General features: G+C 39.5%; 1 protein-coding gene across 1 annotated transcript in view; it reads right to left on the reverse strand.

The window, feature by feature from the left end:
• The window catches only part of CPA6 (carboxypeptidase A6), a 315,399-nt gene that overhangs the window by 86,183 nt on the left and 210,350 nt on the right, over window positions 1-18,866 (reverse strand). The gene's annotated exons all lie outside the window — the stretch shown is intronic.

Below are 18,866 nucleotides of genomic sequence, written 5' to 3' on the forward strand. Positions count from 1 at the left end.
TCACATCCAACGTAGGTGGGGAAAAATCTGTGTCATGATGTCAAACACATTCTTTTGTTTGCATAGAGTAACACCGAACATATTTTGGAATTAGACTTAATGCTTGCATCATCAGGGTAAAACTCCTATTTGATTTTGAATTTTGAGTTTCCAAATTATATCATATCCATGTAGAATTTGGTGATAATTTGCAAGTAATAGTTTGAAGACCAATATATTAAAGCTGCAAGGTAAAAATGAGATGAAATAGTTTATATATAATTTTGATATTGTTTTAAAATTGTTTGCCATGCAGATACTTGAATAACTGTAAGAAAAAAAGGATATAAATCACACTTCATCCTACCACACAAGCTGGGCAGTGTTTGGTAATTTTAGATGGAACATTCTCTCATTCCTGGTCTTTTTTTTTTGAGATGGAGTCTTTTTCTGTCACCCAGGCTGGAGTGCAGTGGCGTGATCTCAGTATCCTGCAATCTCCACCTCTGGGGTTCAAGCGATTCTCCTGTCTCAGCTTCTCGAGTAGCTGGGATTACAGGTGCACACAACCAGGTACAGTTAATTTTTGTATTTTTTTTTTTTTTTTTTTTTAAGAGAAACAGGGTTTCACCATGTTGGCCAGGCTGGTCTCAAACTCCTGACCTCAAGTGATCTGCCCTCCTTGGCCTCCTGAAGTGCTGGGATTACAGGCGTGAGCCACCACGCTCCACCTAAATGGAACATTCTCTAGGTGCCTGATCTTCCCCCAACACATGCCTTTCTCCAATTCTTATTCAGCCTTCACTTGTCAATAGAAACATCCCTTTTCAAGGAAGACTTGGCTGCTAGGGTAGATCTCCTTGTCATAGTTCATAGAGTACCTGTTGCTTCTTTCATGATGTAACTTCCTCTTGCCATAATGTAAGCTCTGGGAAGGCGAAGGGTTTGCCCATTTGGTTACCACCCATCCTGGAACAGTTCCTTGTGTAGATTAGTCACTCGCTATTTGTTGCATGAGTGTAGACCTCCCCCTATTTAGTAATTCACTACATGTTCAGTATTTTGCAGGAAGGCAGAAGCCACATCTGTTTCCTTACTATAGTCTCCTCAGTGTCTTAGCCAGTGCTCTGTACGTGGTAGGAGCTTGGCCTTCATCAGAGGCATGATGGAATGCAGATGGGAGGGAGGAGAGCCCTATCTCTGCAGGAGCTTGGAGCATCATTTCTAATTAGGCACAGTTTGTCTTCACAGTCCTGCCTCTGTCTACCCCTGACTGTTCTGGGCCTCGCTCTTCCTGCATCTCCAGCCTTGGAGGATGCTGCAGGGCCTTGATCTCTGCTAAGCCCTTATCTGATAAAGTTTAGTTACTTTATCTTCACTTAAGTCTCAGTGCCTGCTTTCTGTTAGGAACTCTAGAAGACCAAAAATACTTTGTGACTCAGGGAAATAAACCTCTAATGCTATAATTTAATCTGGAACAGGGTAGAGAGGCTTTTACTTTGGGGACAAAGAGTACCTGTTTTCTTTCATGCAGATGACTCGTCCACTCACTTACAAGGGCAAATCTGACTCAGCTAACATGCCAGTCCAACAATCAGCGCACAACAGAAGTGCGAGGCTGGAAGGGATGCTGAGAGGTCATTCAATCCATCTGTCAGCCCTTGGGCAAGGACACATCTAGGACCGTACCAAACTGTCCCCAGTAGGTGTGTCTAAACCACATTTTTTAAGTCTCCAAATAGAGGAGAGTCAACAATATCCTAATTGAACTCATTCACATTTAACAAGATTTTCAGGCATGTTTCTTAATCCCTTCTATTGCAGCATAGTTTCTCTCTCTCTCTCTCTCTCTCTCTCTCTCTCTCTCTGTGTGTGTGTGTGTGTGTGTGTGTGTGTTTCTGCTCTTCAGTGAGGAACAGCTGGTTTTTTGCCTTTATAAGATAAAGTATGTTGGTATCTTTCACTTTTCTTTTTATGTTAGATTTTCTAATCCTTTAGAAGATAGAATCTTTGGGACTTGCCTCTAAACCCATCACAGAGACAGATTTTTGATATTAAGGATAATAGTTTGCCACCACCCCTTAATGCCAGTGGAGATGAGGAAATTGTGCTGTATTCAGAAGACAGAGAGGCACAGGTAGCTAAAATAATATGAATTACCACTCTAGAGATGAGTCTGAAAGTGCTGTTTTCTGGAGTACATGCTGAAATAAGAATCCTCATCCCATAGAAAAGAGCAGCTTCTCCACAGGAAAGTTCCATGAAACATGCCCTACAGCAAGGTTTGGAGAAAGCTTCCTGGGAAACTCACATGTCCTCAGAAAGCTGTTGGCCTAAAGGGCAACTGATAAAAAAGAATTTGCAAAATCAGGAATTCTATTTTGTTGTGATATTAGGAAAGTAAAGGAAATGAATTATTAGTTTTCCTCCAGTTGTATTTTAAGGAAAGGGAACTTGAATCAGTAGCATGCATATTTCAGTCAGGGTGGTGGCAGGAACATGCCAAATAAGACATACGGGACAACAATTATCATCTGAGATTTGTAATGCTTCATCTACTTAATAGAAATTTCTAATCTTTGAGGAGGAATTAATTGTAGATACATTTAATGAAGGAGAAGAATCAGGTTCATATAGGCTAAGTCACTTTCCCAAGGTTACACAGGTACAAAATGACTGATACAGGACACGCTTAACCGGAGTACCCATTATTTACTGACCAGGTATATGTCTTCAGGGTCTTTCGAGAATATGCTAGAAAAATAAGCATCTTCCAACTTCCTGATCTAGTATTTGGGGAAGTCTGGTCAGTTGGTCTCACATTCTGGTCCTTCTGGTGGAGTTATTTGTCCCATAAGTTAATATGCAGACATTTCAAGGTTCTAATAAGCCCCTTGTGTATAGATTCATTTCCTTAGGGCCTGATCACATGTGGATGAGGTAATTAGTAGTTCTGAACTGCAAAACTGTGTGATTCTGGGCTATAACATAACACAGTATCAAGAACCTTATTGGGATGATCCAAGGCTGTTTGCCACCATTACAGGTCTTTGCTGCAAGCAGCCACCTGATACTCCACAGGAAAGGATACTCCTTTGTAGAGCCTTCTGGCCTAGGAACCTGGTGACTGTTCTCATGTGTTCCTTTCCTGACATATTACCAGTCACATATATACAGACATGTTTAAGAGGCCGAGGTATTTCAGTGTCATGCTTATTCTGACAGCCATGGGCTGGAATCCTAGCTCTGGCAGCATCAGCTGTGTGACTTTGGGGAGGTTTTTTAACATTTCTGGGCCTCAGTATCCTCATGTGTACTGTGAGGATAATTTTAAAAACATACCCAACAGGTTTTCTTGGAGGATTAATTGGAATCATAGAACAAAATAGCAGAGGATCTGTCACATAGGAGGAGCTCCAAAGATAATCACTGTTTCTTATTACTGCTATTTGAGAAGCATATGAAAAGAAGGGCTGGATGGAGTAAGGACAGAGTTCAACTTCGTATGGTTAAGTTGAAGAGCATGGTGAGATTGTGTCCCTATTCAGAGAGCTTAAAACCTAGAGATAGCTTTAAGGGCGTGAGGGTAGGAAGCAATAAATAAATGAAAAACATAAACAGTGTAGGAATGTTTCCTAGCACAAAGTCAAATGGCTGAATTTGAAACCACTATAGTGGTGGTGAATTCCATGGCCCCTGGAGTCTGACTCCGTAGGATCTGATCTAGGCTCCCATTTAGTATCTCTGTGATTTTGGGCAAATTCCTTAACTTTCTGGGCCTTGCTTTCTTCTTTGGTAAATTGAAGATGATAATCACATCTTCTTTATTGATCAATATGGTAAATTGAAGATGATAATTACATCTTCCTTATCGGTCAATATTTAATAATGTTAGTAGTGATAGCAGCAGGTCACAAACAAATTCCTAGGTAGACAGGGACAGGTCCCCAGTGAAACCTGACCCTCATGAAAAAGACAGCGTGAAGCCTACAGACTGAGCTGCCAGTTCTGGGTGGAGTCCACGATCTGAACGAGAACTTCCTCAATGCCTTTTAGCTAATTAAATGGTGCTTTTGTGGGGCCTGCCCCTGGACCAATCAGCATGCACTCCTCTATTCTGAGCCCATAAAAAGCCCAGACTCAGCCTCACAGATGGCTACCCACTTTCAGGCCCCCTCTCACACAGAAGGCTACCCACTTTGGGTCCCCCCTGGTGTTGAGAGTTTCCTGTGGCTCAATAAAATTTTTCTCTGCCTTGCTCACTCTTCGGTGTCTGTGTACCTCATTCCTCTTGGTCGTGGGATGAGAAGCTGGAACCCGTCAAATGACAGGTGCAAAAAGAGCTGTACGTGCTCCTGCTCACTGAGCCAGGGGAATGAAGAAAAACCACTGGGTGCTACATGCCCCCGTTCGCTGAGCTATAGGTGTGGGACGGAACAAGTTGTGACATGGCTCTGTGCTGAGCTGCAGGCAATGGGAGTGAGCAAGCTGTTACACACTCCCATTCAAGCTATTACACATCCCATTCACGATGGGAGTGAGCAAGCTGTTACACACTCCCATTCTCTTTAGCAGGAAAAAGAGAAAGCTAAAGATCTTCCTGGGGGCTAAGATCTTGGGACTCCCTGGGCAAGAGATGTAACACCCTTGGGGCTCTGCGGTTGCTGGCCTCTCCCAGTTTTTGGGTGCCACTGCGTTCCCCTCATCCAGGTGCTGGCGCCCAAGGTGGAAGCCAGTTTCAGCACCCCCGGTCCAGCTGTGGGCTGTGGTGGGTGCAGCAGGTGGGCACAGGATCCAGGCTGGGGCACAAGCTGAGTGCAACCTGCTGGGCTGAGTGGGTGGAGTGGGCCTGGCAGCCTGAGTGAGACCCTGGGCAGAGGTTACAGCGGCTGTAGAGATTTCTGGCTGACGAAGCAGCACCAAAGGAATCCTATAATACTAGTAGTTATTTTTGTTACTATTACCCTGGAGATTAGAGGGATTATAGAATATGCAATAATTAGGAGTGTGAATTCTATAGCCAGGCAACTGGGGTTTGAATCCCAGCTCTGCCACTGTAGGCTGTTTGACTATAGACAATCTACTTAGTTCTCTGCACTTCTAATTTCCTCATTTATGAAATGGGATAACAAATAGCATATTTTTCATATATTTGTTAGGCTTAAATGAATGCATACACACAAAGTACTTAAAACAGTCCTGGTGACTTGGAGCATTCATTAAATGATAAATGACTCAAAATTAAAAAAAATTTCTTTGCAATGAAAAATAGTCATAATTTCACTGAGTACTAATGTCATGGCTCTTTCTGGTTTTTGTGCTGTGCTTACTTATTGGCCTGGATTACTTCTGAGAAGCACCTGCCTATCTTTTAGCCAAGGGCTAATTACACACCTGGTTCAGGTATCACGGGATGCTGCTTTCAGTGTCCTCCAGCAGCTTCAAGGCGAGTCCTATATGTGGATGTGGGAAGATGCATAAGGTGCTCTGTCAACTTGGTAACAGATGGCTGGCCTCCTAGCTGCCCAAAATAGCACGGTAGCGGACTTTCCTGCTCTATATTTATTCTCATTTTTTTTTGTTGGCTTGGAAAAGGGTTAGGGAGGGTACTTATGTGCCATATCATAGGATTCTGAGTGAGAAAACTTGATATCAAGTTTGTCTTCAACTAGTGTTTGATTAAATTTACATAGTCATATCAATTCAATATTAGTTCAATATCTGGAAACTGCCTTCTCTTATTTACTCTTACAATTCTTTTTGGTCTGCAGCCATTTAGCTTTCTTGAATCTTCTTTTAGGATCTTTTGCTATGGATTCTTGGAGAGCTTCTCTGACCTCCAAGTTTTAGGTCAAGGCGTGTTTGTTGCCTGCTTTCATAGAATTTTTTTTTTCTCACAGTCCACAACTTTTAATTATGTCTCATTTGCATTAGTAATTGTTATGAGTTTCCTAGGGCCGCCAAAACAAACTGCAAAAGACAGGATGACTTAACACAACAGAAATCTATTCTGTCGCAGTTCTAGAGTCCAGTTGTCCAAAATCAAGGTGTTGGCCAGGCTGTGCTTCCCCAGAGGCTCTAGGGGAGATTTCTTAGTAGCTTCTTCTAGCTTCTGGTGGCCGTAGGCATTCCTTGGCTTATGGCCATATCACTCCAATTTATGCCGCCATCTTTGCATTTTCTTCTCTTCTGTATCTTCTCCTCTTCTGTCATTTGAAAGTACCTGTGCCATTGGATTTAGAGCCTAGCTACGTAGTCCAGGACAACCTCATCTCCAGATTCTTAAGTACATTTGAAAATATTCTTTTTTGCAAATGAGGTCACATTCACAGGTTTTGAATACGGTTAGGACACAAACATGTCTTTTTGAGGACACCATTCAACCTGCTACAACTGTCATGTTAATATTTGTTTCCCCCATTATCTCTATGACAGTAGGGACTGACATTTTTTTCTTTAAATATATCCTCTCTCCAAGATTTCTCTAGAGCATTTCTAGATTCTGAATCCTACTTCCCCTTACCATGGAACTGATAAGGAATCTACTTGAATTTTGTCCACTCATCCCATTTCTCAACCTACATGACCTTAATTTTGAGTTTTTAATTACATTTAGGTGTAGTCTTAGACTATACTGCTTTGTAGGTCACAGTGCTATATTCTTTTCTGATGACTGTAACAGCCACGGTAGTCATACAGTTTAAGAAATGCTTATTTTTCACTGTATTATTTGTTCTTGCTCTACTTATGACTTGCCAGAATTTCAAATATTGGTGGGTTGCTGACAGTGAAACTTGGCCGAAGATTATGGTCTTCTGTGAACCAAAGACATCTGGTAGGTTGTTGAAATTCTGGGACTAATTTTACTTAGGTCTATCCTTTCTTTACAACCACAGAAGTAATTTGCAAGTTATCACTTTCCTAAAGCATAGTCCCAATAATTCCAACAAAAGACCCTGAAAATTTAGGCAACTAAAGCTCTAGTTGTTTTGTCATTAAAGAGAAATGAAAACATATCAACTAACAACTAATTAGGCATTGAAACAATAAAAATTGGTGGGGGCCCAACAGTGAAATAAAATTAGACCAGTCCAAATGAAGGCATTGCTTAAGAATATAAATTTCAATATAATAGAAATTAATGCTACTAACCTGAGTACTAATTATAAGGCAAGTATTATTCCTACAGCATTAGTAAAGGTAGAAGGTCTGGTAAAACTCTATTTTGGTGACCAAGTTTTCCTCTGAACTCTCTTCAAGGCTGAATGCTGATTGCCATAATGGGATAGTATCTCTCATTTATTAAAACAAAGCACATGTGTTGGAAAAGAAAAAGATTCTTAACATTTCCCTGAACTACTAATTGATACATCACCAATCTGAAATGATTGTTGAAGCCCATCAATCAAAGACTCTCAAGATAGGTCATTATCTTAAGCGAAACATCTCAAACAGAAAGTTAAATATTGCATGTTCTCACTTATAATTTGGAGCTAAATAATGTGTACACAGAACATAGTGTGAAAAAATAGACATTGGAGACCCGGAAAGGTGGAAGGGTGGTGGAGTGAGGCATGAGAAATTACTTAATGGGTACAATGTACATTATTTGAATAATGGTAACACTGAAAGCCCAAATTTCACCACAATGCAATGTATCCATGTAACAAAACTATAATTGTACCCCTTAAATTTATGCAGACCTCCCTCCCCTCCCACCTCACCACTCTGCTTAGGACAGTAAAAAAAAAAAAAAAAAGTTGGTTTATTAGCTTGTTGCAATGGGAGTTGGGGGGGTGGGGGGGCAACAGAACATGGGAAATGACAGGCAATCTCAGTAAGAGGGACTTAGAAAGGACTTATGGGATTTGAATTTGCATTAGGAGATTTGCAGAGAGTTTAAGGAACTGAGGTTTTTCTGTGGACTGAATATTGTGATGAAGGAAAGTAATTCTATCCTTTGATATTTTAATAATTTTATCTAGAAGGTGGGAGAAACAAAATGGGTCTATAACCATAATTGGTAAAGAGGCAGTAGTCACTGACATTAGCCAGAAAAGGGGTAAGCTTGGTGATTTTTCTGAAATAGACAATGATGTTTTTTCTTTCTTGGTCTGTGTTTAGACATGACCACAATGGTCTTGTTCTTATCTTATTTCATGGTGAACATAGGGTGGCGCTGTCTAATGTTGCTGTTCTGTGAAATGGTTTATGTTCAACAGAGGAACATGATGTATAGCTGTGGGAGCTGGGCAGCCTCCTAGGAGTACCAAAGTCCAGGTGTTAATGCCAGGCTGGCTCTTCCTTTTTTCAGGATAACCACCATTCTCCTGAGGCTGTGTGACAATTAATGGTATGGCAGAGGATGGGTGGGAACTCCCAACACTATCAGGCCAAGTGGTTGGGAGGTGAGTTAGGGGCTTCGGGAAGAAGATGCAGGCCTGTGCTGGTCCACGCGGGAGAAATTAGGAAGCCAATGACACCAGACTTTGGCACCCTGCATCTTTCTGTAGCGTGAACACATCACTACACTTTTCATATAAAAGAGTCAATATCACCTTAGTTTCTGCTCTCTAAGTCAACATTAGATGACTTATAAGTACTAACGAAAGGGTTCTGACTCCTACATTAGAGGTTTTGAGAACTTAGCAGCCCCTCAGGAAATCTATTAGATAAGGGAAAAAATATTTCACTATGTTTTGCTAGCTTAAAATAATCCTCTACCTGAAATTCAAGTTAGCATTTTCAGCCTGGCTCCGAGGTAGAATGGTTGGAAATAATCAGAGAACACCTGTCATGACCCATTAAGAAGTACATTTGAAGACAAGAGCTCCTGGGCTGTAACTCATCAAGTAATAGAGATTATCCTCTACTCTTTTTTGATGACTTATAATTTTAACACTGATGACCTCTCCATGATATTTGATTACTACATTCAGAAGTATTCCATTTCATGTTCTCAACAACAGTATGATATTGCATTTACATTTAAAAATTCTGGCTCTTTTCTGGGGTCTAGTGCTTGATGAAATGAAAACCTGAATCATTTTAGATTTTGTTATGCATTTCCTCTTTCAGATGTCGGCTTAAAAATTCTTCTATGTATTAACCAAAAAACAAATAAAACTCATCTTTGGCTTAGTGAAAAAAAAATTCCCAACGTGGGAAACAAAAGACATGGTTTCTTCCTAGTGCTGTCTAAATGTTGATGTCACATCTCAGAGCCTTAATTTTCTTAATTACAAATAAAGAGGTTGAACTACATATTCCCATGTACCCCTTAAACTCTATAATAATGCCAGACTCAATGTGCTTTTTTGAGTATAAAAGTTTACATTTCCCTTGAAAAAATTTCTCAAGTTCACCCATATTTTTCTCCGTACTTTGAAGGTCAGAAAAAAGACTCTCAATAATATAATGCCAGTATCATCATTCAGTGATCAGTTATATTAAACCAGATAACTACTCCATTTTTAAAAAGTTAATTTCAACCCCTTTGCTGAAAGCACTTTTTCAAAATAGCTAAGAAGATGAAATGGAAATCAGCAAACTGTTTTTTCTTCCATTTTACTTCACATTAATTGTCAGCTGATGTGAAAAGCCAGTGAAGAATCCCCAGGGTGGAGGGCTGGATGATCAAGCTGCTGAATCATTACTCTGTGAACGTGCGGAGGATCCGGAGATGGTTCTGTCTCTCAGCTGTCTGCGAGAACAGGCTGACTTCCAAAAGTCACAGCTTTGGTAACTCCCCCACCTTCTCCAGCACGCTTTTATTCACTGTTTACTGAAAGCCTGCAGAGCTTCAGCCATTGAGCTAAGTGCTGAGGGTACAACAATGAGCAAGACACAGCTCTGTCCTCAAGGGCTAAGCAGATATGACGTGCAGTGTGATTAATCTACTGAGAGAACATGCTACCGTTCCAACGTATTTTGAGAGGTAGTTTGGGACACCTTTCCAGGAGAGTGTTGCCTATGCATAATGCCAAATGACAAGCAGGAGTTGGCCAGGCAAAGGTGAAGGGAGTGGGAGTGAGAGGCTCCATTCAGAGACTTCCATGCAGAGGCTGGTTTGGTCAGGGATCGAAGAGACGAAAGAGAGAATGTACTAGGAGTATTGGTATTAACCTTAGCCCTGTGATCCTGAAAGATGAAGGCAGTTATATGAATTCCACTGCTTCACTGTGTCCCAGAAATGGCTTTCTGCAGGGGGCCATTGTTTCCCCTAGGACTCAGGTAAGACTGCTGATTCCTTCCCCCTGTTTTCCTATGACCAGTCTAGACATAGATCCTCCAGATTCCCATTCTTTGCCTCAGAAAGCAATCTAGATAATACTACCAGGATTTGACCAAACTTGAATTAAGCTTCTCTCCTTCCTCCATGTCCCTAAATTTTTACCCATCCTCAGCCTGAGCTGGCATTTGGTCTCTCTGTAATGCCCCCTCCTGAGTGTCAGCTAACCTCAGGGTAAGACAGTTTCTGATCCACTGTCCAATAAAACTGCCGCCACTTGTTCATCACACTTCCTGACACCTGGCACTTTCTAGCTTTATTATTCTTCCCTATTAAAAGTCACTTTTCTGCCTGATCTTTAAGATATGTAGATCTTCATGTTGGCATGTTCTGCCAAGGACAGGAAAGACGAAAAGTGTAAGGAGACACTATTGAAAAAAAGTATTGCAAGAGAGAGGAATAGAGAAGGGACTAGTCTTTTCCTACTCTTGGAATAATCCTTTTCAATAGTCTCTCCTTATGTAAGTCCAGATTTGTTTTTTTACTTGACACTACAAGAACATGCTCATGATTTGGAGAGTTGCAAGTACAGACGTTCTTTTAACTCACTTCTACTTAATGGATCCCAACTTAATGTTCTTCTCTATTGACAGAACTTCCTATTTCAAAAAAAAAAAAAAATGTTGGAATAAAGATAATGCCATCTTGTTCCAAAATAACAAGGAGGCCTTAAAAGAGAAATTCTGACGTTATCTTTGGTGAAACAAACTGTAGACCTGAGCAATAAAATATAAAGATAGAAAAGAAATAGGAGAATGAGAAATGACTGATCAGAGAAAGTTTAAACCTAACCAGGTAGCAATGAAGGGTGGGATATCAAATAAAAGCAAGTTGATTAGCTTCACAGCCCTTTATGCTAGAAACTCTCAATAAACTAGGTATCGATGGAATGTATCTCAAAATAATAAAAGCTATTTATGACAAACCCACAGCCAATATCATACTGGATGGGCAAAAACTGGAAGCATTCCCTTTGAAATCTGGCACTAGACAAAGATGCCCTCTCTCATCACTCCTATTCAATATAGTATTGGAAGTTCTAGCCAGAGCAATCAGGCAAGAAAAAGAAATAAAGAGTATTCAATTAGGAAAGGAGGAAGTCAAATTGTCTCTATTTGCAGCCGACATGGTTGTATATTTAGAAGACCCCATCATCGCAGCCCAAAATCACCTTAAACCGATAAGCAACTTCAGCAAAGTCTCAGGATACAAAATCAATGTGCAGAAATCACAGGAATTCCTATACACCAATAACAGACTTAAAAAGAGCCAAATTATGAGCAAACTCCCATTCACAATTGCTACAAAGAGAATAAAATACCTAGGAATACAACTAACAAAGGATGTAAAGGACCTCTCCAAGGAGAACTATAAACCACTGCTCAACGAAATAAGAGAGGACACAAACAGATGGAAAAACATTCCATGCTCATGGTTAGGAAGAATCAATATCATGAAAATGGCCATACTGCCCAAAGTAATTTATACATTCAACACTAGCCCCATCAAGCTACCTATGACCCTCTTCACAGAGCTGGAAAAAACCACCTTAAACTTCACATGGAACCAAAAGAGAGCCTGCACAGCCAAGTCAATTCTAAGCAAAAAGAACAAAGCTGGAGGCATCACACTACCTCACTTCAAACTATTCTACAAGGCTACAGTAATCAAAATAGCATGGTACTGGTACGAAAGCAGAGACATAGACCAACAGAACAGAACATAGGCCTCGGAGGCAACGCGACACATCTACAACCACTTGATCTTCGACAAACATGACAAAAACAAGCAATGGGGAAAGGATTCCCTGTTTAATAAATGATGTTGGGAAAATTGGCTAGCAGTGTGTAGAAAGCAGAAACTGGACCCCTTCCTGACACCTTACACTAAAATTAACTCCAGATGGATTAAAGACTTAAACATAAGACCTAATACCATATAAACCCTAGAAGAAAACCTAGGCAAAACAATTTAGGACACAGGCATAGGCAAGGACTTCATAACTAAAACACCAAAAGCATTGGCAAGAAAAACCAAAATAGACAAATGGGATCTAATTAAACTCCAGAACTTCTGCATAGCAAAAGAAACAATCATTAGAGTGAACCAGCAATCAACAAAATGAGAAAAATTTTTGCAATCTACCCATCTGACAAAGGACTTATATCCAGAATCTACAAAGAACTAAAACAGATTTACAAGAAAAACAAACAAACCCATTCAAAAGTGGGCAAAGGATATGAATAGACACTTTTCAAAAGAAGACATATATGAGGCCAACAAACATACGAAAAAATGCTCATCATCACTGGTCATTAGAGAAATGCAAATCAAAACCACATTGAGATACCACCTCACACCAGTTAGAATGGTGATCATTAAAAAATCTGGAGACAGCAGATGCTGGAGAGGATGTGGAGAAACAGGAACAGTTTTACACTGTTGGTGGGAGTGTAAATTAGTTCAACCATTGTGGAAGACAGTGTGGCGCTTCCTCAAGGACCTAGAAATAGAAATTCCATTTGACTCAGCAATCCCATTACTGGGTATATATGCAAAGGATTATAAATCATTCTTTTATAAAGACACATACACACATATGTTCATTGCAACACTGTTTACAATAGCAAAGACCTGGAACCAACCCAAATGCCCATTGATGATAGACTGGACAAGGAAAATGTGGTACACATACACCATGGAATACTATGCAACCATAAAAAACGATGAGTTAGTGTCCTTTGTAGGGACATGGATGAACTTGGAAACCATCATTCCCAGCAAACTGACACAAAAACAGAAAATCAAACACCGCATGTTCTCACTCATAGGTGGGTGTTGAACAATGAGAACACATGGACACAGGGAGGGGAGCATCACACACTGAGGTCTGTGGTGGGGGACTAGGGAAGGGACAGTGGGGGATAGGGAGTTGGGGAAGGATAACATGGGGAGAAATGCCAGATATAGGTGACAGGGATGGAGGCAGCAAACCACATTACCATGTATGTACCTATGCAACAATCCTGCATGTTCTTCACATGTACCCCAAAACCTAAAGTGCAATAAAAAATATCCTATTACAAGTTACATTTAACTCAGGTATGCATAGTTTTCCAGTTCTTATCCAATTGTAAATTAGACCAGGGCTGCCTGTTGGGAGGGAAAAGTGGCTTTTGAAACATGTCTTACTGACTGGGTATAAATTACCTGCCGCAGATTTGTGAAACAAATTTGAAGCAAGAGATGCCTCCAGGCAACATTGTATTATTGATTGTAGATTGATATTCTGCTGATTTTAAGGTGAAAAATAAAGATTGTTTTAGCAGCAAAAAAAAGAAAAAAAGAAAAATTTTCAGAACTGAAAAACATGAATTTCCAAATTGAAAGGGGCTGTTGAGTTCACAGTGAATGAAAACAGACCCCCACCAAATTAGATCATCATAAAATTTCAGAGGAGTAATGACAAACTTGTCCTGGGACTTACATTTGTAGCAATACAGAGAATTAGATAACTGGGACTCTCCCCCACTCTAATATAGCTAGAAAATGCTGAATAAAATATAACAAACACCCCTTTGGCAGTAGAGTGAAATGTCCAGAAATAAAAGGAAATCCTCAGGAGTCTGAAACAAAGGAAATGCCAACTAGAGCTGTAAGCATGTGAGGCGATATGATGGCAGTACTGGTTAAAAGTTGTAGATGTCTGTCATAACCACACAAGGAACAGAATTGAGTTTTTGGGCCCAAAGTTGGTAATTGGAATGGCCACTGTAGCATAAAACTAGAACCTTCAAAGGGCAATAGCCTCAGCTAAAGAGTAGGGATTGAAAAAGAAATGTACACACCTGCAAAATTATATAAGGAAGCATTTTGTAGTAATAAATGCAAAACCTCTCCAGATCGAGAAAGACGCATCCTGAAGCCAGTGCGCTCATAGTTCTTACATCTAAAGTCTTACAGAAGAAGAGTTCATGATAAAAAAATTACAAAACACGTGAGCAATCAAGCCACCATATGTGAAAGCTAACAGATTCAACATATAGCAGAATTAGAAACCTGAGATTTTCAGATACTAGTTTTTTGGTATCTTAAAAAATGGCCAGAGGAAGTTTCCAAAACAAAGAGGAAATGATAAATGAGGAAATCTTGAAATATTTGAAGATATTTTGATGTGGTTCTCAAAGTATGTAGATAAAATATTTAAGACAATTATATTATCAACAGGGGAAGGGTAAAGGGACTTAAAGGGGTGTAAGGTATCTACAAAGCAGAAAACAAAAATGCATAGAAAAGAAATAAGGAAATATAGCAGCAAGCATAGTAAACAAAAAAGGATTACATTCTCTAGGTGAAAGAACATGTATGTTGAATAAAAATAATCCTTTTACACGCTGGTTACCAGAGGAATATAAAACTAGAATGGCTGAAAATGAAACAATGAAAAAATATAAATTATTAAAATACTAAAGAAAAATGCTGGCACAGCTATATTAATAGCAACAAAACGTTAGGGCAAAACCATTTTTAAGAATAATACAGCAGTATATATCACTATATACAGTGAACATATATGAATATAAATGTATAAACACATACGTATGTATGCACTTATATACTGAAGAACCATCCAATTTACCAGGAAGATATAAATACTAATAATCTGAATGCACCCAACATTGACACAACAGCCTCAAAATATATATGGCAAAATTGACAATATCATAAGGATTGCAAATGATAAATCTTCAATTACATCTCAGTAATTGAAAGACTAAACAGACCTTCTTCCCAAGCAGCATACATAGAATGTTTACAAAAATTGACCCAATACCAGATTACAAAACAAGCTTCAACAAATGTTAGAGAATTGATGTCAAATGATCTCTGATTATGATTTAGTTAAATTTAACAATGAATGACAAAACTATCTACATTTAGAAATTAAAAACAGACTTTTAAATAACTTGCAGGTTAAAGGAGTCAATGTAGAGAAATTAGACCCAAATCACAATTAAATATAACATTTCAAAGAGAGCCATTCATGACCTTGAATGCTCATGTTGCAAAAGCACAAATATGGAAACTTGATAAGTTATATGTCTAAACCAAGAATTTAGAAAAAGAACTACTACAAAAAATAAAAACGAAGAAGGCAAGTCATAATAAAGATGAGAGGATAAACTGATGAAATAGAAAACAAAAGCAGTCGTAGAGACCAACCAAACAAAAAATTGGTTTTTGAAATACATTTCAAATAGAAAAATTGTTAGCAAATCTGCTGAAGAACAAAAGAACAAAGATTCAAATGACCAGTGTTAGCAATGAGAAAGTGCTGTAAATGCAGATTCATCAAATAAAAATAATAGAGAATACTATAAGTGACCTTGAGCCAGGTTCAATGGCTCACGGCTGTAGTCCCAACACTTTGGGAGGCTGAGGCAGGCAATTGCTTGGCAAAACTCTGTCTCTACAGGGGAAAAAAAAAAATTAGCCAGGTGTGGTGGCAAGTGTCTATATACCCAGCTACTTGGGAGGCTGAGAAGGTAGGAGGATCGCTTGTCCCTGGGAGTTTGAGGCTGCAGTAAGCACTCCACCTTGGGCAACAGACCAAGACCCTGTGTCAACAAACAACCAACAACAAGAAATGTAAATAAAAGGGATAATTTCCTCAGAAAACACATTTTACCAAAATATAACCTACAAAATTGTCTGTCATTATATTAATAATTTACTGTACCCCTTCCAATATCTGGTGGTTGCAAAATGGGTATTATAAAATTCACCTTTTATTGTTCTATTTCTACATTTCATGAGTGAAGAAAGATGGGCATTGGTTAGAGCAAGACACGGGACATTTGAAAGTTTTTGAGGCTAAGTACAATAAACTTAATAGGTGTTTTAGATGTATACTTGTAAAAATAAGTGCCAGCCCTCTTGAATACTCTTTCTAGCCAAACAATGACTTACTCTAGGCTCAGTAGGAATCAGGCTTTGTATAGGTAAGATTTTCTTTAGGAAGAAATAAAATAGTCCTTTGTTACTCTTGTTTCTAGTTTAGAACAAAAACCATTCAATCAAAAAACATTCAACAATCTGATACAAGGGCAGAACGTGCATGTTTGCTACACAGGTATACCTGTGTCATGGTGGTTTGCTGCATCCATCAACCTGTCATCTACATTAGGTATTTCTCCTAATGCTAACCTTCCTCTTGCCCCCCACCCCATGACGGGCCCCGGTGTGTGATGTTCCCTGCCCTGTACCCATATGTTCTCATTCAATTATGAAATTTAGCACATCTGGAATGGTACAGCAGAGAGACCTTTAGCCCTCACAATCTCACCTCCACCTCTGTATCTTGGAGTCAGAGCATCATCTGCCTGGGACAAGAAAATGGCTGAATGGCTGTGGCCATAAGAAGGGAAGAATGAGAATGATTGGACATACTCAAATGCAAATACAGTTACTTTAGATTGATACTTGTTAACTCTTAAAAGATTAACAATTGCCACAAGTTCAGCTGATTAAGATTTTTAAATAACAAAGAACATTCATTCCTGATGCTATAGACTGATTAGCATGACTCTACCTGATAGTATGAGAAAGTTACAAACAAATAACTAATAAATAAGTGAATTTCTAAATGAATTCAGGCACTATAGTTGTGATACCAGCCGTCCTATCATCTCCTAGTTGCTACAGTATCCACACAGATAGCCCCTACTTTTTTCACTGGTACCTACTCTGATTGCAAAACTAGTCATTGCACAAGCATTAGTGAGCAATATAGACTTTTGTATTCAGTAAAATATTTCATAAGGAGAAAAGTAGAGAATCTATGTTGCATTTTTCATGGCAAACAAACCTCTTTCAATAGTTTTCTTCTCCCAAATCTCTCTTCTGCTCCCTGACCTTTCTGGGATTTTTCCTAGGGAACCTCAACTCCTCACTCTCTTCCTAAGTAGAATGTTTCCCCTCTTACTCTGAAGCACTGGCCCAGGGTACCAAAGCCTGAAGGGTTTTACTGTGTCTTAACGAAGTTCGTCAGTGTTTTCCCCTCAAGTGGGTCTCATCCTATGCAGGGGCATGCCCCAGTAGGACAATTATGTGGTTGATGAAAAGGTGCCAATAGACAGGTAAAGACAGGCTTCTCTGGGCAAAGATGGCTACAGGGACCATAAGGCAACAGACCATGCTCTCTGCTGGAGGCTGAAGCTCGTAGATTCCCTAATGTTCCCCTTAGAATGGAAAGCTGCCAATGACATCATGTGCACAGAGTGAAGGTCCTGCCAGGCTCCAGGTATTCTTCAGGGGTCTCCTGGGTAAGGGGGATATTTTAAAAAATAATGAATATGTCATGGACACTACCCAATCATAGCACATGCTGGCCATGGCCTGGAATAGGGTTGTGGAAGCTCCTTGTTGTCTGAGCTTTTAGCTATTGGTGAGAGTTCAGAGAAGGGATCTAGGTGGCAGGGCCAGTAGCTAATCACTATCCAATAGGCAAGTGGTTCAATATTTATCAAACTGTTCCAGCTATACAGGTCTGTGTAGGTTTAAAGTACATATACAGTCCTCCTGATACCTCTCAACTGTAATAAATTGGTTATGAACCTACCTATATCCAAGATGTGAATAACCTGTACTTTCCTGAATGTCCACTCACAGAACAGATGCACATTGAAGGTTAATGTCTCAGATGTAATATCCTTTAGCAATATCAGGCAGTGCTTGTCTAAGTCTATTCTTGCACTGCCTTCCCCTTATCCAGTACTTGTCATGAGGTTGTATCAGATATTAGTAGCATATGCCTTGAAAAACATATTTTAAAAAAATTATACTTTAAGTTCTGGGACACATGTGTAGAATGTGCAGGTTTGCTATACAGGTATATATGTGCCATGGTGGTTTGCTGCACCCAGCAACCTGTCCTTTACATTAGATATTTCTCCTGATGCTATCCTTCCCCTTGCCTCCACTCCCCAACAGGCCCTGGTGTGTGATGTTCCCTGCCCTGTGCCCATATGTTCTCATTGTTCAACTCCCACTTATGAGTGAGAACATGAGGTCAGTTTGCTGAGAATGATGGTTTCCAGCTTCATCCATGTCACTGCAAAGGACACGAACTCATTCTTTTTTATAGCTGCATAGTATTCGATGGTGTATATGTGCCACATTTTTTTTAATCCAGTCTATCACTGATGAGCATTTGGGTTAGTTCCAAGTCTTTGCTGTTGTGAACAGTACTGCAATAAATGTAAATATGCATGTGTCTTTATAGAATGATTTATAATCCTTTGTGTATATACCCAGTAATAGGATTGCTGTGTCAAATGGTATTTCTGGTTCTAGATCCTTGAGGAATTGCCACACTGTCTTCCACAATGGTTGAACTAATTTACATTCTCACCAGTAGTGTAAAAGTGTTCCTATTTCTCCACATCCTCTCCAGCATCTGTTGTTTTCTGACTTTTTAATAATTGCCATTCTAACTGGCATGAGATAGTATCTCATTGGGGTTTTGATTTGCATTTCTCTAATGACCAGTGATGATGAGCTTTTTTCCATATGTTTGTTGGCCTCATAATTATCT

The sequence above is a fragment of the Aotus nancymaae genome, unplaced genomic scaffold, assembly GCF_030222135.1.
Source record: "Aotus nancymaae isolate 86718 unplaced genomic scaffold, 86718_ANA_hifiasm-v0.15.2.pri h1tg000036l, whole genome shotgun sequence".
Classification (NCBI taxonomy): Eukaryota; Metazoa; Chordata; class Mammalia; order Primates; family Aotidae; genus Aotus; species Aotus nancymaae.